The sequence below is a fragment of the Rhipicephalus microplus genome, unplaced genomic scaffold (assembly GCF_043290135.1).
Source record: "Rhipicephalus microplus isolate Deutch F79 unplaced genomic scaffold, USDA_Rmic scaffold_23, whole genome shotgun sequence".
NCBI classification, from domain to species: Eukaryota; Metazoa; Arthropoda; class Arachnida; order Ixodida; family Ixodidae; genus Rhipicephalus; species Rhipicephalus microplus.
Window position 1 is genome coordinate 511,312 of NW_027464596.1, and position 25,261 is coordinate 536,572.

General features: G+C 45.9%; 1 pseudogene; it reads left to right on the forward strand.

Annotated features, from left to right (window-relative positions):
* LOC119169300 (alpha-amylase 4N-like) overlaps window positions 1-24,912 on the forward strand; it is a 70,726-nt pseudogene extending 45,814 nt beyond the window's left edge.
* The last annotated feature ends 349 nt before the right edge of the window (window positions 24,913-25,261 follow it).

Here is a 25,261-nt window from a genome sequence, read left to right on the forward strand (position 1 = left end):
GAACCTTATCTAGTGCGGAAGTCTAGCTGTACTATTCGAAGAGCTAGAGGGTGTTAAATGGGATATAATAGGGCTCAGTGAGATTAGGAGGACAGATGAGGCCTATACAGTGCTACAGAATGGGCACGTCCTTTGCTATCGGGACTTGGCAGACAGAAGAGAACTGGGAGTGGGGTTCCTAATTCACAGAAACATAGCTGGCAACATAGAGGAATACTATAGCGTTAATGAAAGGGTGGTAGGTATTGTAATTAAACTGAATAAAAGATATAAGATGAAGGCAGTACAGGCTTACGCGCCTAAATCCAGCCATGATGACGCTTCAGTTGAAAGGTTCTATGAAGACGTGGAATCGGCAATGAGTAAGGTAAAAACACAGTATACTATAGTGATGGGCGACTTTAATGCAAAGGTAGGGAAGAAGCAGGCTGGAGACCAGGCAGTAGGAGATTATGGCATCGGCACTAGAAACGCCAGAGGAGAGCTACTAGTAGAATTCGCAGAACGCAATTATTTGCGGATTTTGAATACCTTCTACCGAAAACGAGAAAACCGCAAGTGGACATGGAGGAGCCCTAATGGCGAAAATAAGAACGAAATACACTTTATAATGACCGCACACCCAGGAATCGTGCAGGATGTGGAAGTGGTTGGCAAGGTACGATGAAGTGACCATAGAATGGTACGGTCTCGAATTCGCCTAGACTTGAAGAAGAAACGACAGAAACTGATACGCAAGAAGCCAATCAATAAGCTAGCACTGAGAGGGAAAGTACAGGAATTCAGAGTGTCGCTGCAGAACAGGTACTCGGCTCTTAGTGAGAAAACCAACCTTAGCGTAGATACAATGAATGATAATCTGACGAGTATCATTACTGAGTGTGCAGTGGAAGTTGGAGGCAGGGTAGTTAGACAGGACACTGGCAAGCTTTCCCAGGAAACGAAGAACCTAATTAAGAAGCGTCAAACCATGAAAGTGTCAAGTACAACAGACGAAAGGAACTGGCAGAGCTTTCGAAGTTGATTAATAGACGTAAAGTATGCGATGTAAGAAGGTATAACATAGAGAGAATTGAATACGCTCTGAAAAACGGAGGAACCTTCAAAGCAGTGAAGAGGAAACTTAGGATAGGCAAAAGTAGGATGTATGCACTAAGGGACAAAGAAGGCAAAATAACTACCAATATGGATAGTATAGTTAAAATAGCGGAGGAGTTTTACAGAGATCTGTACAGTAGCCGAGACAACCACGACCCTAATACTATAAGAACTAGCAGTAACCCAGACGACACCCCACCAGTAATTATAGAAAAAGTCAGAAAAGCTTTGAAGAGCATGCAAAGAGGCAAAGCTGCTGGTGAGGATCAGGTAACATCAGATCTGCTGAAAGATGGAGGACGGATTGTGTTAGAAAAACTAGCCACCCTGTTTACAAGGTGTTTCCTGATGGGAAGGGTACCAGAGTCTTGGAAGAACGCTAACATCATCTTAATACATAAGAAAGGAGATGACAAGCACTTGAAGAACTACAGGCCGATCAGCTTGCTGCCTGTAGTGTACAAGCTATTTACAAAGGTAATTGCTAACAGAGTAAAGAAAACATTAGTATTCAATCAACCAAAGGAACAAGCAGGATTTCGAACAGGCTACTCAACAATTGACCACATTCATAATATCAATCAGGTAATAGAGAAATGCTCAGAGTATAACCAACCACTATACATAGCCTTCATAGATTACGAGAAGGCGTTTGATTCAGTAGAAATATCAGCCGTCATGCAGACACTGCAGAATCAGCGCATAAATGAAGTATATATAAACATTCTGGAAGAAATTTACAGGGGATCAACTGCTACCATAGTGCTTTATAAAGAAAGCAACAGAATACCAATCAAGAAGGGAGTAAGGCAGGGGGACACAATCTCCCCAATGCTATTTACCGCGTGCTTACAGGAGGTTTCCAGAAGCCTAGAATGGGAACAGTTAGGGATAAGAGTTAATGGGGAATACCTTAGTAACCTGCGCTTCGCCGATGACATTGCATTGCTGAGTAACTCAGGGGACGAATTGCAACTCATGATTACGGAGTTACACAGGGAGAGCAGAAAGGTGGGTCTTAAAATTAATCTGCAGAAAACGAAAGTAATGTACAACAACCTCGGAAAGGAACAGCACTTCGAGATAGGTAATAGTGCGCTTGAAGTTGTAAAAGACTATGTCTACTTAGGGCAGGTAATAACCACAGAGCCTAACCACGAGATTGAAGTAACTAGAAGAATAAGAATTGGGTGGAGCACAATCGGCAAGCACTCTCAAATTGTGACAGGTAGATTGCCATTATCCCTTAAGAGGAAGGTATATAACAGCTGTATCTTGCCGGTACTTAGCTACGGAGCAGAAACCTGGAGACTCACAAAGAGGGTTCAGCTTAAATTGAGGACGACGCAGCGAGCAATGGAAAGAAAAATGGTAGGTGTAACCTTGAGAGACAAGAAGAGAGCGGAGTGGATTAGGGGACAAACGGGGGTAAAGGATATCATAGTTGAAATAAAGAAGAAGAAATGGACATGGGCCGGGCATGTAGCACGTAGACAGGATAACCGCTGGTAATTAAGAGTAATTAACTGGATTCCCAGAGAAGGAAAGCGGGTTAGGGGGAGACAGAAGGTTAGGTGAGCGGATGAAATTAAGAAGTTTTCGGGTATAAATTGGCAGCAGCAAGCACAGGACCAGGTTAACTGGCGGAACAACATGGGAGAGGCTTTGTCCTGCAGTGGACGTAGCCAGGCTGATGATATATATATATATATATATATATACATACATATATATATATATATATATATATATATATATATATATATATATATGGCGGCGTGATATTCAATGGATCCGGTGGAAAATTCAGTATAAAAAGAGGTCGACAAACGTGCGAAAAAACACTAGTTTTACAAAGTAAAAAACACTAGTACAACTAGTGTTTTTTCGCACGTTTGTCGACCTCTTTTTATACTTTATATATATATATATACATATTGCCACGTTCCATTTCCCAAGTTTTTGTTATCGTCCGAAAACACCGCACGATTCTCAGCGCAAACCACGCCTGCAGTTTTCTAGAAGGTTCCGGACTGTAGTAGATCATTTCGATAAGATCACGCCCACTGTGCGAACGGTACAGATTGTTCTGGAAGCTACGCCACCGCCAGCGATAACGCTAGAACATTCGACGGCAAGAGTATAAATGCCGACGCGCTTCGCGCTTGTCAGTTCTGACGCTCCGTTCGCCGCTATCAGTCCGAGACTGCTATCTGTGCAAGACTGCTGCTGTAATTGGACTTTCAGTTTACCAGGCACAGGTTCGCCCAAATAAACAGTTAAATCCTAACACGAAGTCTCCTGTCTTCGGCCACGTCACGACCCCGTGACAATATATATATATATATATATATATATATATATATATATATATATATATATATATATATATATATATATATATATATATATATATATATATATATATATATATATATATATATATATAGCTGTATTGCCCCGCCACGGTAAACTAGTGGTTAAGGTACTTGGCTGCTGAACCGCAAGTCGCAGGATCAAATCCCGGCTGCAGTGGCTGCATTTCCGATGGAAGTGGAAGTGTTGTAGGCCGATGTGCTCAGATTTGGTTGCACGTTAAAAAACCCCAGGTGGTCGAAATTTCTGGAGCCGTCCAGTACGACGCCTCTCATATTCATATGGTGGCTTTGGGACGGTAAACCCCACACATCGATCAATCATTCATAGCAGTATTGCGATATATAGCTGTCACGTGATAATATAACCTACCATTCGGCGGGCGTGTGTGCATGGCTCGGGCGATAAAGCTGATTGATGAATCGTGCCGCTCGCAGGCGTTGCCGCGTGCGCACTTCTGCACTGCTCCTCGTCCTCGGCGAAAGCAAAAGTGTTGACTGGACCCGATCTTCGCCGCGGGCGTTTGTCAATGAAACTGATTGACGCATGAACTCGGATACAATCTCGTCGATTCTGAGAAGGGCCCAGTTCAGCTCGGGACTGTCATGATGTTTTTGTGACTGTCAAACGTTTGATGGGGTGGACGCTAAGCAGCTGCTTCTTCGCATGTAAAACAGTTTGGTCATGTTTCACTGCCATAGAGGAGCTTGTCATAACCTAGCTTTTTCCAGTTTTCCAAGTTGGTAATAATGTGAGCATTATTCATACGCGTCATCTTACCATCTGTACATACTCATCATCATCAGTCTGACCTGTTTGTTGTGGGCAGAGGCTCGGCAAGTAAAAGAGGTGTCTTGCAGCCAAAACGTTGCCTTACAAGTTATGGAAAGTGCTTTCTGATCTCCTGGTCCTCTCCCTGCAGCGCTTTTTTTGTTATCTTCGAGTACAAACCATCCCTGGAGCTCCGGTCGCGTCGCCGTTTGCGCAGCCAGCCTACGGTCATGTCGCAAGACGAGCACAACAACACGGCTCCATCCGCCCCGCCTGCACCACTGGGCATGCCTTCTTAGACTGTCACCACCCCTCAAAAAGATCCCCCGATGTTCTCCGGCCTTCGCGATGAAGACGTTGAAGACTGGTTGGAGGAGTACGGTCGTGTGAGTGCGCTTAACTATTGGCATGATTCTGTGAAACTGTCCCGTGTACCTTTCTACCTCACGAGTGTCGCTAAGACATGGTTTCTCAACAATCAGCTGGATTTCCCAGACTGGCCTACCTTTAGGAAGCAGCTTTGTCAGATATTTGCCAACCCTTCTGTACGTGCAGACATCGCCAAACGGAAGCTTGCTGAACGTGTCCAGCATTCCGGCGAGTCCTATACATCGTACATTGAAGATGTCCTCGCCCTATGCCGTCGCGTTGACAGCTCGATGGCGGAGCATGACCGCGTTTGCCATTCGTTCAAGGGCATAGGCGCCGTCGCATTTAACGCTCTGGCTGCAAATAACCCGACCACGGTCGCCGATATCATCAGTACGTGTCAGCGACTCGATGACCTTCAACTTATACTTTTGCAACCTGAAACAGCAGATATCAGGACAACGCATGACGGTGAGCTTTGTGCGTTGATACGGTCTATGATCCGCGAGGAGCGGCAACTCCAAGCCACTTCGTTATCGTATGAGCTCTGCATGACGCCTTCTATAGGCAGCCTCCGGAACATTGTGAGGGAGGAACTAGAGTCCATGACGTGTGAGCAAGTCCCGCGCTCGCATACCACTCCAAAGCCAACGTACAATCAGGTGGTTGCAGCGTCACCTCCTCAGCAATCATTGCAGTATGGGTCAACTATGCAGCCTTCACTGAATGTCCTTGCACAAAGAGCAACGCCTCCTTCGTTTCAAGCCTGGCGTCCATCCCGACCTATTAGCTATTATTGCGGAATATGCGGCCACATCTCACGGTTCTGTCGTCGACGTCAACAAGACGAAAGGCGTGGCTATGGTGACTACGAGAGGGATGAGTTTGCCCCCTCTCCACAACATCGTCACCCATACCAACTTTACCAACGCCGTTCACCCTCTCCACAGCACTTCGATGTAGTCAGTACCTTCCACTCCTCGCGCCGTCGCTCCCCGTCACCTATGCGCCGTTCCTCGTCACCACTTCGTCCGGCTACCATGGCGTCTGATCATTGCCCGGAAAACTAAACAGTGCAGCTTCAGGAGGGAAAGCTGCATTTGGCGAACTGCATCGAACTCCTCCGGAACGCCCCTCAAATGTACTTTCAGTGTGTGTTGAGGGTATATGGACTGAAGCTTTGGTGGACACAGGTTCATCGCTCTCAGTTATTAGTGTGAACTTGGGCTCCCGTTTGCGCAAAGTGAATACACCGTATGATGGCCCTCCCCTTCGCTGTGCTAATGCGGTTTTTGTTCAGCCTTCTGGTGTTTGCATGGTGCGAGTTTTTATTGAGGGCATCCTTCACCATATACAGTTCCTTGTCCTGTCATCGTGTACCAATGCGCTCATTTTAGGATGGCACTTTCTCTCCTCATCTTCAGCCGTGATATCTTGCCATCAGAGGGTCATTCACATTTCAGATACTGCGCTTTCGTGTGATAACCATGCCCATAGCCAGCGTTTCGTCACCGCTGATGACTGTTTCATTCCTCCAGGTAATGAGCATATTCTGACCCTGACATCAGATAAGATCGATACTGGTGATGTGTTCCTAGCACTGTGTGGACGTTACATCTCTGGTGGACTTACCATCGCTCCTTGCCTGGGGCGCTTTCGTGATGGCAGAGCATTCTTTACGGCAGTTAACCCCACTTCATTGCCTGTTGCACTGCCCCGGGGCACCAGTGTGGCTTGCTTCACAGATACTGAACCACTTTCTCTGGTGCCCCTTCACGGATACTCGCCATCTTTCTCTACGAGTACTGATGCCCAGGCTACAATGGCTGCTTAAAAGCCACAATAAATCCCGATCTCACGTCAGCGCAAAAGCAAGAACATTTGGGTGTGCTTCAAAAACACAGCGCTTCATTTGATGTATATTCCAAGCTTCTGGGTCACACTTCTGTCGCTATGCATCGAATTGAAACTGAAGGCAATACAATCGTACGCCGCCGCCCATATCGAGTGTCGTCCGCAGAGCAGAAAATCATCGAGGACAACGTTGCTGATATGCTCAAACGAGATGTTATCCAGCCTTCGTCCAGCTCGTGGTCATCACCTGTGGTGCTAGTCCGAAAGAAGGATGGTTCGGTGCGATTCTGCGTCGATTATCGAGCACTTATTAAGATCACGCTCAGAGACGTCTACCCGATGCCACGAGTCGACGATGCACTTGACTCTCTGCAAGGCGCTGAATTTTTCTCCAGCCTCGATTCACGGTCTGGTCTTTGGAAAATACTTATGCACAAAGCGGACAAAGAAAAAACTGCCTTTGCAACACCAGACGGGCTGTACGAATTCAACGTCAGGCCATTAGGTTTATGTAACGCTCCTGCCACGTTTGAACGCATGATGGACACAGTTATACGTGGCCTAAAATAGAAAACATGTCTCTGTTATCTAGATGACATCGTGATTTTCTCCTCTTTTCGTCAGCATCTTGATCGTTTGGACGAAGTTTAGACGTGTATTTCCAGTGCTGAACTTCAGCTAAACACAAAAAATGCCATTTCGCCAACAAGAACATTCAGGTGTTGGGGCACCTTGTCAGCAAAGAGGACGTTGGTCCGGATCCTGACAAGCTTGCTGCCGTGATACGCTTCCCTCGGCCAGAAAATCAGAAACACCTACGAAGTTTCCTGGGCCTGGCATCCTTCTTCCGCCGCTTCATTAGTCATTTTGCTTCCATCGCGTCGCCACTGCACAAGCTGCTGACATCCGGATCAACATTCGCTGGGAACGACGACTGCGAGCGTGCCTTTCGAGCCCTCAAGAGTGCTTTAACGTCTGACTCTGTTCTGTGCCATTTCGACGAGAACGCACCCACATGTCTGCACACCGACGCGAGCGCCCATGGCATTGATGCAGTTCTTCTACAGCGGGATGCCACTTCACGGGAAAGAGTTATCGCGTATGCTAGTCGTGCTGTTACGGCTGCTGGCAGAACTACTCCATAACTGAGCAGGAGTTCCTCGCTGTCGTTTGGGCCATACAAAAATTTTGACCGTATCTTTATGGACGCCACTTCACAGTGATTACAGACCACTACGCCTTGTGCTGGCTATCGACACTGAGAAACTTGTCTGGTTGCCTCGGTCGTTGGGGGCTCCGCCTGCAAGAGTACGATTTTGACGTCATCTCTAAGTCTGGCAAAAGACACCAAGATGCAGATGCTCTCTCTCGCTGCCCCATTCTACTGTCATCATCAAGTACGTCAGCTGATTGCTCGTTTGGTGGGCTAGGCACTGCGTCACCCCTCACATTATCACACCTTGCTGTTATCAGAACGCCGGCTTCAAATCGCTACACCAAGTTCGCCACCCGCCAGCGTGATGCTCCATATTGCAATCGCACTATCCAACACCTAAATGGCATATCACCTACTCCTAATGCTAGATTGGGCCTACAACTACGGCAATTTAAGCTCGATAACAATTTGCTCCATCGTTACGTTTACACTACTGATGGACACCGCTGGGTTTCAGTACTTCCGCGTTCTCTACGTCAAGTCTTCGAAGACTTTCACTACGACCCCTGTGCAGGCCACTTGGGATTTCACAAAACACAAAGCCGCATCAGAAACCGTTTCTTCTGGCCGGGCATCTCTACCTTTGTGGCCAAGTACGTTGCATCTTGCCATCTGTGTCAACGGGGGAAGCGACCAACTTCGTCTCCTGCTGGCCTTTTGCAACCTATCCCGTGTTCCGAGACTCCTTTTGCCATCGCTGGCATATACCTACTCGGACCTCTCCCCATCACGCTAGCGGGTAATTGTTGAATTGTGACTGCTGTCGACCACCTGACAAGGTACGCAAAGACTGCTGCACTACGCACAAGTTCTGCTTCAGACGTCGCAGACTTCATTCTTAACGCCATCGTAGTGCGTCACGGTGCACTTCGCGTTCTCCTGAATGATGGCGGCAAGACGTCCCTGTCCACCGTAATCGAAACTCTGCTCACAACCAACCTCTGGTACAGTACATAAGACGACGTCAGCCTACCACCCCCAAACTAATGGGTTGACAGAGAGATTTCATCGGACACTAACAGACATGCTGTCGATGTACATCGCACCAAACCACGACAACTGGGATACCATTTCGCCTTTTGTGACGTTTGCCCATAAGACCGCTGTTCAAAGAACTACTGGCTACCCACCTTTCTACCTGGTGTACGGCCGTTCACCGACATTCACCATCGACGTCTCTTTCCTAAATGGGCCAACCGACGCCTCGGCAACCGTATCAGAGCAGTCCATCACAAGGCTCGAAGAATGTCGGCAATGGGCTCGCCTTAATACAGAAGCCAATCAGAGAGACCCCAAGCAACGCTATGACAGCTCTCATCGCGACGTCTCCTTCAGTCCGGGGGATGAAGTGTTGCTTTGGACGCCCATTCGTACTCCAGGATTGTGTGACAAGTTTCAGTCACGCTTCATTCCGCCCTATACAATCAATGAACAAACGTTCCTAGTGAGCTATCGTGTCACTCCCACCGACCTTTCTTCGGATCGTCGCTGTCGTGGTTCGGAGATTGTTCACGTATCACGTCTGAAGCCAGTCGTTCGACGTTCCGTTTCCGTCTAAGACGCGTCCGGGCTGGGCGCTCACGCTTGGGCAGAAATAAGTGTGAGCATTATTCATACGCGTCATCTTACCATATGTACATACTCATCATCCTCAGTCCGATCTGTGTTGTAGGGCAGAAGCTCGGCAAGTAAAAGAGGTGTCTTGCAGTCAAAACGTTGACTTACGATATACTCATCTGCTTGGTCAGCTTCAAAGTGAAGGCAGTGCAAGCTCGGTTTCAATTTTGGTCACACTGATTACCTAGTATCTAATAAATAGAACACTGGACAGTTTTGTATTGATAACATTTCTATTAAAATGACCATAATTATCGCAGGTCCAATTACCGAAACCATCTTTAGTATAGAACTATCAAACGTAATTGTTATAGACGCGACAATAAATGTGAGCGCATTAGTAAGGACTCGTTAGCATGTTTTTATGTGCGCGTTCATGATTGATGTTGCATTATTAGCATGGTTTAGTTACCAGGTCAGGAAGCAAGTTTGAGTTGTTTTTAGCTTTACATGGCATGATTACCATGATTACCGTGGCCCCGCAACGGTGGTGTAGTGGCTAAGGTACTCGGCTGCTGGCACCCAGATCGCGAGATCGAATCCAGGCTTCGGCGGCTGCCTTTTCGATGGAGGCGGAAATATTGTAGGCCCGTGAACTCAGATTTGGGGGCACGTTAAAGAAAACCCGGTGGTCGAAATCTCCACAATGGCGTCCCTAATAATCAAATGGTGGTTTTAGAAAGTTATACTACGCATATAATCAATCATGATTACCATGGTCTTAATATTATGTGTCGTAATTACCTCGCTCTTTCCATGACCTTGCCTTATTACCTTGTTCATAGCATGCCCTGGCCGCGAAGTATACCGCCGAGCCAAAGAGCTGATTGGCTGGCCACATGAACTCGGGCGCTAGCAAACGATGAAGACGACAAAGGAGGCGCGCACCGGCCGAGCAGAGCGCTAGAATGTACAGGCTGACCATGATAACAGGTGGCCTCAGGTTTCGCTGTGGTCACCATGTTGTGAGGTGCTCGGTAAGAACTAAACTCGGAGGCCACCATGCTGAATATTCTAAAGCAGACTTAGTGCAGCCATTTAAAGCTTCAAAATGAATTTATCCAGCTCGTGCTTTCCAAAACTGTCATCACAAAAATCTTCTGACACTTTTATTTCATGGCTGCGGCTCTGCACTCAGTGACTCAAGAAACAAATGAAATGAGACGTATCTGTTTTGAAAACACCGCCAAACTTCGTCGATTATACTTGACGCGATGCTGGTTTCATTGTAACCAATGAAATGAAGCTCGCCGAGAGGTTTATTGACTTTTTCGCACTGTTGACTCATTCAAAAGGGGGCCTTCATAGAGCTCGGAAAGATCCCGAGTTTCGCCAAGCTCGGGCGATCCTGCATAGTTCCCTCGTTTATATTGGCAAACTGCAGTCTGAGAATCGTAACGCAATATTTTTTATCATAGTAACCTCAATATTAGAGGAAAAGAACCAAGGGAGATGTCTGGTTAATAACGTTCTCAACGATTTATTCGTGTGTGATGTGAAAAACTTTCACATCCCTTCTCTTATTTTTGTGCTATTGGTTGGATAACATTTTCGGGTCTATGACACCCACAGATGACAATGTACTTCCTTTTTATCGACTAGAATTTGCGTACGACCCCGGAGGCTGCTTCACAATATATGGCGTCATGGTGTTAAAATTCATGGTGTCATAGTGTAGAGTGAGGGAATCGCAACGTGGCGCCTGCACCCACATTTTATTTGCGCGTGTTTTCTCCCTTGTCAAGCGTCGCATCCTGGTAAGGGTGGTGTTTTCGGGATTTTAAAATTGCACTTTACCATTAAGCGAAAAGTCGCTTTGCGATTCAGCGTTCTTTAACTGGAAGTTCACTAAACTGAACTTTCACTAGAACATAGAACTGCATTGAACACAGCGGATATCAATTTAAAAGTATGAAACGCAATTTGTTTTGAAAACAATTCTGTAAGTTTCATTTGAACTGTCGCTCATAAGGCGCTAGAGAAGACAAAGTTGTCCAGATAGTCTGGATTTCAATTCACTCCATCTGGCAAAGCTCATTGCCGTATCACGCAATATCAGAGCTTTCTACTATAGTTTGGTCTCGGCTATAGATGTAGGATTTTAACATGCCTCAGCAAGTACATCTTGTACGTCACCCTTTGCTTCTTTACGGTCAGGACAAACAACGAAAAAAAATTCTATATCTCATAGTTCCGCGCATGCGATTGAAGCACGCGTGCCTAGTTTTCACCGCGGCCAGCCTAAACTACACCTGCGCACGCTTCTTTATTTATGGCCTTCTCACCCGTCGTGAAAGAAATGGCCAAGTTTCTGAGTATGTTTCGCCAGCCGTCGGCGGTATAGGCGCTGCGACTATGACCTTGCACCGCCTGCCCAGAGCACACGGCAGAAAACTTTTTCCTGACTCCACGTGCACTATTTTTGAGGACAATCTTTCCTTGTTTTTCACTTGTTTTTTAACCCATGCAAAGTGAAGAAGTGTGCCCGAAATCATGTGCAGGCGTTGCGCGCGCTGCACGAAATGGCGGAGGAGGATCAGGGTAGCGGCACTCCACTCAAAGCAGCAGCAAGAGGCAAGTACTACACCCGTTGTGAAAACCGTAAGAAGCATATTAACTCTATGGTAAGAAGCGAGCGCGCAGGTGCAGTCTAGCGCGGCCGTGCTTTCACCAGCCCCACGGCAGCTTTGCCACGGCAGCACGGTATGCACGAGCGATGTAGAAGCGCCGCCGACGCATGGGTGATTGGGGGCGCCGTCGATCGGCTGCGCCACTACTGAAGAACACAAAATTTCAGTGAATTCATCTCAAAAAGAGGCCCAGGTCAGCAGATAATTGCATTCAACTGAAATATTTGCTATTCAGAGAGTTCTTTTACTGAAATATTTTGCGGGTAATGCATGAGACAACCACTGGGGATTTTAAAAAGTTCGTTAGTATGAAATGTTCGTAAATGAATATTCATTCAATGGAGAGTTCATTGTAATGAAAACGCGTATGAATATTTGACGAGCGGTCGGTCACAAACTCATAAATTGAATAGGAGACAAAGACAGTCATATATGGGCCGCGGGCCGCATGCGGCTCGCCTGTGCGTTTGAAAGGGCATTGAGCCACCCTCCATTCTCGACGAAAGAACGAATTCAGCGCGAAGCAGACGCTCTTGTGAACAACATGCCCAAACGTTGCAGTAGTGTGCAACGAAAAGAGATGGGAGGGCTCGCGTGACGTTGCCACTTGCTTTCTCTTCGCCCCGCCGCGGTGGTCTAGTGGCTAAGGTACTCGGCTGCTGACCCGCAGGTCGCGGGTTCGAATCCCGGCTGTGGCGGCTGCATTTCCGATGGAGGCGGAAATGAAGGAGGCCCGTGTGCTCAGATTTGGGTGCACGTTAAAGAACCCCAGGTGGTCTAAATTTCCGGAGCCCTCCACTACGGCGTCTCTCATAATCATATGGTGGTTTTGGGACGTTAAACCCCACATATGAATGCTTCCTCTTCATACAGAGGTCCATCCTCAATATCAGAGGAGCTTACAGCGGCATGGTATGTTGCTGTTGGCCGATAGCTCCCGTAAACCAACGGCGACGTTCGTATGAGGCACCACCGGCCGCAGGATGCATTCACATACGGGCACTGTGCTCTATATTATGCCTAAATTATACAGCAGTTGCACTATAAACCGCACACCAAAAAAAAAAAGCAGAGGGGGGGGGGGGTTGCTCAGTGTTTAGTGCATTGAGCTCAATGTCATGATGATCAGAGGAGAACCATGTCTATTTAAAAGTGCTTCCAACCTGTGACTTACTTCTATTTATGAGTGAAATTGTTTTACTTCTCCATATGACGCTAAAGTTTCTGCACGCTCCTATTGTCTCACGATTTGTAATGTGTTTTATGTAAAGCAAAGTACATATCCTAGTCAAATATATGTTCATTGTGCAGAAGTTGCGACATAAGTGGTGAAATACCTTAAAAAGATACTAGTAACATATAGGTGATTGTAACACACTTTTTTTCGCTTTTTTGAAAGAGACGTGCCCAGGAAAAGACCAAACCAGCTCCTCAAGTACCTTGGAAACTTTGGCGAGGGTTGGGGCTTCCTTCCGAGTGGAGACGCTCTCACTTTCGTGGACAACCATGATAACCAGTGGGGTCACGGAGCTGGCGGCGCGGATCTATTGACGTTCTTCGAACCCCAACTGTAAAACATGGCCATCGCTTTCATGCTAGCGTGGCCGTACGGACTGCCTGGCGTTATGAGCAGCTACCACTAGCCCCGCGACTTCCGCCGTGGTGTTGACCAGAATGCCTGGTTTGGACCACCGTCGGATGCTGCATGGAATATACGACACGTAGTTCGACACAGTGACAACACCTGTGGAGGTGGATGGATATGTGAGCACAGGTAATGCTTGTATTGCCGCGAGTTTCGACCTGCAAAGACTGTTAGCCATGCTAGGTCTAGAGCATGGTGTACTGTTTGAAGGCCAACTCCGGCGATTTTTCGACCATGTCAGGGCTATGGTGTTTCTGTCTTCCTGAGGCACTTTTGTCATGAGCCCGATAGCCGAAGTGCTCAGCAAACTCGAAAATAATTTTAAAAAGCTAAAAGGCGCAATACCAAAATCTAAACGTCACCGAGTGAACTGCTACGTATGGCGTACTATTTGGTAAGAACCGGTGATCATATAGTTGTCCCGACGACGCGAAATATGAAGATAGTGAAAAGCGGGAAAAGCAGGCAGTGATTCAAAGGCGAGCGTGCCGAGCCGAGCGGGCAAACACCACAAAGCAAGGAAGGAAGCTCTTCCGTGCCAAGCGCCGCCACCGTCACCTTGTAAACACAGTGAATGTACAGTAAACGCTGTAGGGGCCAAAGTTAGCGATGCTATTGACTGGGTCACTTCCGTTGACCCAGTCACGATGCCAAACATGACGTCACACAGACAGTGTTGCCAATATTTCTGGCAAGGCAGGTGAGTGTTTCGAGGCTATCTTGAAAATTCATTTGCGAACAATCAGCGCATATCTGAAGCATGTAATTCGACTGAAATGACGAAACTGTGGAAAGTAACGTACCCAGATAATTTCATTTAGATCCCCTAACATAAAAAATCGCTGGAGTTGGCCTTCAAGAAGCTTCGCGATTGCAGTCTTGTGCGTAGCCAAAGGGCAGCGCAAAAACTTGTGCCCCACCCAACCAACCCTGCGAAATATTTTTTACCGTGGTATAAAGAGCGAAACAGGACCCTTTCAAGGGGGTGCCCCTGCCAAAAGCCTAAAGGTGCCCCTACCCACCCTCTTCCTAATTTTTTTTAACTAAGCACCTGATTGTTACAATTTTGCACAGATTGCAAGCTTATTCTAGCTTGCGTGACCACCAGGGATAAGCTTGGAAAGCTCGGAGCGTGATGTATCAAAGACGACGCGTCCCAGTGATGATCATATTGTCGACATCCAACGCTTTGTTCACCGCTAACAGTCTACAACACGTATTGTCTGCAGAGTCACCTTTTGTTTTCAAGGCACAGGTTAAATTAAATACAAACTCGTCTTGAAAACATCGACTGCCGCGTTCATTAAGTGTCACGAGCCCGTGACCCTATATACCTGTGATAAAGCACAGCCTACACCAAAGCGAAAGTGCGAGTTCCTTTGCCTTTTGACATACCAATAGAAAGGACGATTTCAGTTTACATGCTGTCCATATTATGTCTGTTCAATATTGTCTAAACGACGACGAGCGACGCTATCATCGTTGGGGGTTGAGATCAGAACAAGAGGTTGAGGATGGGCTTCACCATGGGGATGGGGGCTTGTCCTTTCTTCAACATTTTTGGTGCCGTGAGGCCTGGAAGGAATGACCGTTGGATGTGAGACGGAATTAACTTCACATACTTTGGCTGCATGCGTAGCCTAGTGTACTTTTGTGAAACCACCGTGGGTAAAGCTGATGAGCGAGGCCTAGTCGTACCAGCGACCTATATGGTGGGGCATGAAAACTTGACGATGCCCGTATCTTCGTTGAACAGATCTTCGTTGCTGTTGTGTGCGTTGACTCCGACTTCGCCTCGTGAGGTGGCAAGCCAGTGATTTCTCACGTTTCCACCAATATGTGGGTTTTAGAATATCAGCCGAATTTCGTCCGGACTGCACGAGCTTCGCAGAGGAATTGTTAAGAAGATTGAAAACACGCTGTACATCGATCATTTAGAAGCAGAGATAGAGCAAGCCGAGGTTTATGAGCATAAGACCATTCTAGCAAGGGCGAGAGTAGAATATAGAATCGAAGATGCATTGAAAGCTTCACAAGCTCACGTGCAAACAAAGTTTGCAGATCTCACGTGCAGTGCGAATCGATAATATGCGAAGAACGAATAGAAAGATTGTTATGTCACTTAAAAATCAGCACAAACTTACAAGGCGGATGTAAATTATGCCATGCATTACTTCCACGTTACGGTTATCATGTTTGGACGTGCCATTTATTTTTGTCATCTATTCATGTCACCTCATAGCAAATTCGGGATATGTTGAGCTCGTGAAACGTCCACGAGCGTGCTATGAGTGTAGCATGTAGTCAAGATTTGCATGACACAATGTCGTGATGACCATGTTTGGAAATGCCACTTACCTTCGTCCTCTATTTACGTCACGTAATACAAACTTTTATATATGCTGAGCTAGCAAAACGGCCGCGACCGCCCTATTATCGTAGCATGTAGTCAAGATTTTCATGACACGAATGTCGTGATTACCATGTTTGGAAATGCCACTTACCTTCGTCCTCTATTTACGTCACGTAATACAAACTTTTATATATGCTGAGCTAGCAAAACGGCCACGACCGCCCTATTAGCGTAGCATGTAGTTATGTTTTACAAGACCCGCATATCATGATTATCATGTTTGGACCTGTCCTACACTTTCGTCATCCATTGACGTAACGTAACAGCAAATTTGGTATATGTTAAGCTAGTGAAACGGCCGCCAGCGCATAATGAAGGGCCCAGTATACTCAGACGTAACGATGACGCAAGCCCACGGGCGCAGTGACGCTACGCTAGCAAAACGCGAGCACTACGTAGTCTGAAGCCAGGCGCGACCAGCTTCCGTCGGCTCGGAACGGCGTCAACTGGCGCCAAATGCGACAGGCTGCGTTTCTCGCCTATGAAGTTACCCAGACAGCACTGCGTCGGCCTCTCTTCTTGACAGAGACACACCAGGTGCCTAAACGTGCATGCGCCAAAGCAACGCAGCGCGGTGCACACGGCACCTGGCGTGGCGTTGCCTGCATGACGCCCCCCAACGAACACGCGCTGGATCACATCGAAGTGTATTGGCACCTTGAGTGTGACAAGTAGTCATGTTCCTACATGGCACGCATTTCATGATTATCATGCCTGCACCAGTCACATACCTTTGTTATTCATGCACGTGGCGTAATACCGAATTTGGTATATGTGAAGCAAGCGAAACGACCATGAGTGCACCATGAGCGTATGGCGTAGTCATGATTAACATGGTATTACATGAAAAGCATCCCATTATTTGCACTTTAGGGTCTGCCACTTGTTCGCCATGCAGTGATGCCATGCCATACCAGTTCTGCAACATGTCATGCGAACGAAACAAGCGCAAGAGCAGCAAGACATTGAAATGAAATTCATGGCATTCACAATATTTATGTCATGACTTTTATGTTATGACTAGTTACTTATGCACGTTATACATTCATGTTATTCCATACCAAGCTTCGTATCAATACAATCATTGAAACGGCCAAGAGAGCTGGAAGTCGTAGGAGGCTCGATAGATAGATAGATAGATAGATAGATAGATAGATAGATAGATGGATAGATAGATAGATAGATAGATAGATAGATATATAGATACGTCGCCGAAATTAACCAAGAAATGCTTCGCCTATAATGAAACAACGCATGAGAACAGAAGCACAAAAAAGTACTCTCTACGTCGTTGTCACCGCCATCCAGCTATTACGCACCGAATAGCAATATTATCGCCTACGCGCTAGAAGAATCCACCTCAAGAGAAAGAGAGCGAGAATTTGGAAGCAGAGAGACTGAATTACTTATCGAAGATCAACACCGAATAGCAACCTCGAAGTCCAAAGATACTTTCCACGACTTCAGAATTCTCGTCAACATGCAGTACTCTTAAAGCTTATGACAAGACATCTGCAACAACTCCGGTACTCGCGGGTGTAGGCATTCCTCTGACCAAAAACGGGAAGGCTTTGTGAGTCCAAAAGGCCATTCATGAGGTAATGAGGATGCGTACAAGACGACGTTGTCAAACTCAGTTGCTATACCGTCCACACTGCCGTGCGTGGAAGTGCCCGACGAAAAAATAATTAAGGCCACTTCATAGAGCAAAAAGAAACAGGAGGAACACCATGAGGACGCAGAAGGAAGCACTTTGTACAGTTGCAGCCACGTCTGTGTAGAGCACGCAAGGAGCCAGTTTTCGCTTTGCGGTGCGAAACCTGGAGGCAGTTTCGGGCTCTAAAGTGCTGTATCAGAAGCTGGCGCTGCGTAATTGTCAGACTGACTACGTCGGAGCCCGCTACTGCCTCAAGGTTTGGCCCCATAGAGCGAATAGCGGCTGCTCGCGTGTTCTACGCAGACATGGCCGTGGCTGTACTTCTCGAAATTATCTTCTAGAAAACTGCAGACGTGAAGGTTGAGGCAATGCGGATGACATATTATTTATGCGAGGAATGCCCAACCACAGCCACAAATCAGAGACCAGACGAAGACAGATAGAAGAGGCTGGTGCTTTAAGGCAAACGAAACCAAAAAAAAAAGAAGTTCAGACAACTGTTAAACGGAGGCTACAGAACGGGATTGTGGAATAGTCAACATCATCGTTGTTCATGCGAACAGAAACTGATTATGTAGATCACAAATTTATCATAGGTAAAGCGTTCAAAGGCACAAATGCGGAACAAGCGTCGTAAACATCGCTGGACGGCCAGGCACAAGAAGAAACCCGGATAATTCAACAAGGAATGAGAAGGAACTTTTAATCATAAACAAAGAGTATGTGTTTAGACCCTTGTGTATTAGTTTTCTCCGTCGTCAGTTGTCACTGTTGGTGCGCGGAGGTCGTTGAATACAGGGTAAACGACGAAGAGCAAGCTATCAAAATCAGGGCTTGCGATCAGAGAGTTCTAATAAGGAAGAGGTCGATGGTGGGCTTTACTAGGGTGGCGACGACTCGTCCCTTTTTTAACAGCTCTATATCCATTTTTATCAACGCTGCTATCACGTAATGTCTTCATGCCATGGCTGCCGAAGGGCGAGCTCAAAGCAAACTTGCCTGCCCAAGAAGCTTGGCCCATCCTGCATAGCTCCCCAGCTCCACACTTATCCCAAGCTTTGTTATACTGGTGCGAAGTTGCCTTCACTTTTCCTTTCTTCTCTGCCGTTCTTTTCGGCCAGTGTGCATTGTCGGATAAATTTCTGCCATTTCATGTTTTGCTGAATGTACGACATGCACTCATACGCTGACGCAACGTTTGTCAGTCGACGTGTAAGGTTTTGTGGGTAAGGGGCAACTTCTATCCACTCCGTTCAGCCTTCAGCTTGTTTGTCTTCACCGCTTGTGTTACATTTCATTTTAGTTATTTCTTTACTTCTCTTTTCAAAAGGTAAGAGTACACACTCGCCTAAATAACAAGCTTCCTCTAAACACTGTCTGCGCGGAAGTACTTTCATTTGTATACAAAAAGAGTTTCCTACTTCTGTGTAGATGCTATTACATAATGCTATTTTATAAGCTACACTCTCTCCTCCTCTTTTTTTTTCTTCTCCTTTACGTCATAACTCACCCAAAGTTCCCCTTTTGCACCTGACGCTAAAGTATACAAAGACTATGCAACGCCGTACCACCTCCTTTCCTCCTCCTCCTCACTCTCAGTCTCACGATGACACCTTTGCACACGCCATCTGTTGAAGCCGGGTTCGTAGGATCTCGGTACGTATATCAGCCCAGTCAAACTTGTGCCTTTATGTTGTGCACGCATTATTCTCTTTAGTAGTACTTACCAAATCGATGTTTTGAGTGCCGTTGGGACAAATGGTGTTCTCTTCAATTTCAGCTGCAGCCAAGAAAACAGTGGAATTGTTTAATATCTAGGCTGCATGCGTTTACTGAAGATTGATTGTCACGCGGAGCCAATGTTAAATATACAGGACTAGTACCCGATTTCTCCTTGCTGGGATATTTATTTCAGTGCACTGTGTGCATCAAAATGCTACGTTGTTGAACTTTTCTTTAATAACGCACTAAAATCTTGTGCAAGCTATGCATATAGAAACGACGTAGTATAAAAGGTTGCCAACAAAACAGTTATCAAGATCTTAAATAATGTTTCTTTTACTTAATGCATAGGATGCGGATTGGAAGTAGGTTGCCTTCTTGAGGACTGTATAAAGTATTATGCAGTCGTAATCATGCCGGCACAATGATTTTGCACCAAAACGGAAACGAAAAGCTTCATGAACGTGATCTGCTTGCGTTTACGCTACTAAGTTCGTCTATGCGCTAGCGCCAGTAGAATTGTTCTGCACTCTTTAACGCATGCAAAACGCAATGCAGTTTCTACAAATAATTAGACGACATGCTGGGAGTTCACAAAGCGTGGAAGGCAAAATTAGAGAAAGCGATGCGCATACTGCATTTGGTGATTCCATCAAATAGGCCGAATTTTGAGGCATTGTGAAGGCAACCCAGTGGCTGTTATCGCTCAAATGTTAAGAATGCAGGAAACAAGAACGTTTTTTGTCAACGAACTACTGAAAAGAAATAGCAAGTGAGAGAATTAAATGAGAGTGGAGTAGATGAGCTGGTGAACAAAGCGCTGCTGCCAGAAACACCCCGTATGCTCCTAACGAAGTGTATAGCGGCCGCGAAAGCAACATCAAAACAGGAAAGGCGCTACACATACAGTCGTCTGCTACTGTGTCTTCTCTTACAAATTCGTTTACCGTTAACCTACAAACTTCTTCGGGAAAGTGACATACTAAATAATTCCTGTGTAAGAACTGTAAGGAAATACATTGGGACTGCAGAGATTAAAGTCAGTATCGATTCGGAATTCGTTGTAGCACTGAAATAGAAGGAATTACTTTTGAACTCTTAGTTCCAAAGGCATTGCCTACTTTTCATCGACGAGGTACAGGAGAGGGAAAGTAAATGTGCTGAGTCGGAAAAGCTTACACCGGCCTTGTTTACTGCGATGAACGTGGTGCCGAGACATCCAGACTGCCCCCCCCCTCCCTGCCCTGCGGTGGTGGTATAGTGGCTAAGGTACTCGGCTGCCGACCCGCAGGACGCGGGTTCGAATCCCGGCTGCGGCGGCTGCATTTCTGATGGAGGCTGAAATATTGTAGGCCCGTGTGCTGAGATTCGGGTGCATGATAGAGAACCCCAGGTGGTCGAAATTTCCGGAGCCCTCCACAACGGCGTCTCTCATAATCATGTGGGGGTTTTGGGACGTTAAAACCCACATATCAATCAATCAATCAATCCAGATTGCCCAACTATAGACTTGTGTTTATGTTTTGTCTTGTCGGAGAAAATTATGTACAACTTATCAGGGTGTTCACCTGAAGGGGAGCGTCAATGGGAACTATAGTGGGTCATATACTGCAAGCGATATTGATACTGGAAAAGGCTGGCGCAATTGTCGACGGCAGCGTATGCGATGACGCTACCACAAACAGGAAAATGTGGACTAAGCTTGGCCATATATAAAACGGAGATGGCCATATCTAACACGGAAACATCCTCGGCTGCCATCTGACTAAATAAATTTTTGCCATCACTATATGAAATGCGTAGTGCTTATATATTGTGTACTTATTTGCGATTCCATTATGCTCTAGGTGGAGACAGATCTACAACCTCGCCGAGCTGCACAACGTGGCAGGCTTCTCGTCTGTCACTAATTGGTGGGACAACGGCTATCATGCAATCACGTTCGGTCGCGGAAACGCTACTTTCGTCGTTATAAACGACGAGGACTTCCGCTTGGATGCAGTTCTTCAAACGTCTTTGTCCCCGGGAAGATACTGCGACGTCATATCTGGTATTATGACCTCATTGGGCTGCACAGGAAGGTCATTCATTGTGGGACCTGACGGCAAGCTCAGCATTACCGTGGACCATTCTTGGGAGGATCCTGTGATTGCGTTGCACGTTCAAGTAAGCATGCATGTATCCCAGCTAGAAAACTATTGTCCATGGTGTTTCGCTAGTAAACCATGAATTGCAGCTGCAAAGTCAGAGATAGGGGAGTTATACAATGTGATACGTTAAAAATAGTAAAATATTAGATGAAATATTGCGAGGTACATTGAGTGCAGAATACAAAGTTCGCAAAAGAAGAAAACTTTTGAGTGCAGAAACTAAATACAAAGGTAAATGAAATGCGAAGGTAAAAGTAACTATTTCAATATAACTTAATTACATCTATACAGTTTAACTCTGCAACTACCATTGAAGAAGCAAGAAATTGACGCAACAAAAAGCGATGCCACTAGATAGACAAAACTGTTAAACCAGATAGTAGGAGATTCACAAACATTGCACAGAAGAAAAATAGCTTTTACTGCTGCGCCTACCATGCAAACTTTAGTAACATCTTGAAAATCACGGAAATCATTAGTTCAGTTATGTATATGCATAGAGCTACGTATATGCGGACAACATCGCTCTATACAAATGTGTTGACATCAATAATAATTGACGAAATATTATCGCTTCTTGGCACTGAGGCTGTAGTTACCCATGGTACTATTTTTTAGCGCAAGACGGCACTACAAGACCAAAGACATGGCGAAGTGCTCTGTCCTCTCTTCTGCCTTTTGGTGTAGTTATGCGTTAAATATCATTGTAAGTTCAGACCAACCATGCTCCCAAAGTATATATAAGGCTGAAGTAACTCGTATACGACCGTTTGTATTGTGTGGAATTTCAGTGCTTGGTTCTTTGTGCATGAACTTAAACGGTGTGGCATCACGAATACTTTAACCTGTCAATGGCCCCACTATGAAATTTCTTTTAGATCATGAGTGGTAAAATATATCGATGTTGTGTTGTAGCGTTCGCTTCAGTGGTTCTTCCTTTACGGTGGAGAAGAATTTATGTAGATATGTGGTGTTTAATATCCCACACCCACCGCATGATAGTGAGAGACGCCGTAGTGGAGGGCTCCGGGAATTTGACTACCTAGAGTTCTTTAACGTCCACCCAAATATGCGCATACGAGCTTACAGCAATTTTCGCCTCCATCGAAAATGCAGCCGCCACCGCCAAGATTCGGTCCCGCAACCTGAGGGCCAGTAACCGAGTACCTTAGCCACTAGACCACCGCAGCTGGGTGGGGGAAGAATTCGAAGAAAAGCGAGATCGTAGAGTAAATTGAGCAACGTGTTCAGAAGAACCCTAAAGGCATTTCGTGTGCGCTTCGTGTGTGCAATAATGGTATTTAAATTACTGTCTTCGTGCGCCAAGTTTGAAGTTGCACACCGAGTTCACCAAAGCGACACACACAAAACGTGTTCGTAAACTTGTAAACATGCACTCTAACTATAGAATGCACATTCGGTGAGTCTTCCTTGTCGTCAAGCGTATTTGTGTTTGCTTTCTTGAAAACTTGGAGTGCATAATTTCTGTTCCCAACATTTCTATTTGATTAAATAGCGCGCTCAAGATTTATGACGTGAAATACCGGTAGCATTGAGAGGACGCAGGAAAACAATGCATCTTGGCTCTACGTGCTAATAACGAAAAAGTTTTAAATCATCCTGAGCTTGCCTCATCAATGTGTCATGACCTTGCTTCTTTTGCTTGGGCTGTTTTTAATGGAGATTCTGAAAAAAAGTGATTTTCGGCGAACAAACTCTGCGAATCAAGCGATGTGAAAGGCTGGTGCGAAAGAGATGACCCTTCAACTATGAATTGTTCTTTACAAGAAAATACTGTCTTTATGTTGTTGATTTGTTTTATAGAACCAGATTTCTGTTAAATGACGTAATCAAAAATTTTTTGAATCTGAGAAGTATGAGTGGAGTGGCAACAATTTGTTGCGTGCGTTTTTAGCGCGTCTTTTCTCCTTGCTTCGCGATTACCCTGTTTGGACCTACAAAAGTAGGGATGGCTTGAAGACGAGAATCTACGTCAGCATGCGTCACGAACTCGAGCACCATCTCCCGGTGAGATTCCATACAACTGTTGCTACTGTGCATTTTTCGCTCACTAAAGGCTTCATCTCTTGGTGTCTCGCCATGAAGAGCAGTGTATCTGATTCAAGCACCGCTCTTTACTCGTGTTAGATGCTGTGCAGAACCAGCCATGTGCTCAATAATGAAACGGCAATGGCACCGGCACATCGCAATTGTGTGAAGACTGGTCTGGGTATGTTCAGAGAGTGCTTGAGGCAGTGTCAACTTCGTGCGCTCTATAGATGCTCTCTCTGCCACGCACGATGACGACTTTGCCAAGCTACTTACAGCAAGGTCATCTTTCTGCACATAGAGCTGAAAGCACAATCGCTGTCTTTAATAGTTAGAGCGTGTGCAGAGAAAGCAGGTGCCCTCTCCTCCCTCTGTATTGCTTTCAGAACACGTTGACCTGTTTGTCTGTCTAGAGTTGAAATACATGTGGTGGCTGAGAGATCAAGCACAAAAACGTGCAAGAAGTATAATCAAACGGGGAGAAAGGAAGAAATAGAAAGAAGTAGAAAGTGAAAATTCTAGGTAAGATATGTTTCTTTGCAAGGCGGGAGTCGAAGCCGAGCATGCGCGATCCGCAGGCGAGTGTGGTGGGTTCCCATCGTTTTTACGAGGCAATTAAGCAGGACATAGGCTCGAGTTGTATACTAGAGCAAGGGGGTCAGAAAGGAAAGTGAGGGTGCAGAGGAAACATGCTAGGGTGTGGAGGAAAGACATGATTAAAAGAGAGATATAAGCGTGGTATAGAAAGGAAGCGAGAGCATAAAAGCGACAGACAGAAAGTAATAGATGAAAAGAAAGAAAGAAAAAGACCAGAAGCAGCGAGAGAGATATATGAATAAAGAGGAAGAAAGAAAATAATTTAGATAGAAGAAGAAACTACATAAAGGCAAAGAAGAGGAATAAGCAAGCAAAGAACAAAATTGAAAAAAAAACAAAGCAGGTGACCCAGCTCAGCGCTTTTTTTTTCAGGCTTGGCCCCACTAGAGCGAAGCTGCTTGAGTCTGCTTCACAAATTGGCGTCAAGGCTTTCACGTATTTACTGGCCGTCCTCCCTTTCTTTTTTACAGGCAAAACTACCGAGTGCCTAACAGGCACAACGTTCCGTCATACAGCAGGTAATATGGAGGGAAATGCCAACTAAAACTATCGCACCAAATCAACGAAGGCAAGTGACTATCCGCTATCGGAAGCCCCGGATGCCTGGGCTCAATTGTGGAACGCGTCCAAGAGGCCCACGATGCGACAGTCGGGCTTGACCTGGCTGTCCCAACGCGAGAGCAGCCCGCTGCGCACTGAGCAGTGCACCTCAGGACTACCAATAAAGTTTCGCATCAATACGTCCACATTTCGTGTGCCGTTTTGATATAGGGATAAGGAACCGGGGTGGTGCTGAAAACAAGTAATGTTATCACGAAAATAACTGACCCACACATTTCATCACTATGAAGTCGCTCAGTACAAGTGTGGACCACATATTGAAAGCGGATCATTTTCATGCAAGATATATTTTTGCGACCAGTCATAATTGATGTGCATACTAGCTATTCAGCGTTGCAATGCCATAAAAGAATCGCTTGTACATGGCGTTCATTCAAAAAGAAGAAGAAGCCGGGAGAAACAAGCTGCGCTGTGGGGTACAGAATCTATATTTCTACAAACACAGGTTTCCTCAGGCACCTTCGCCACTGTGCGCG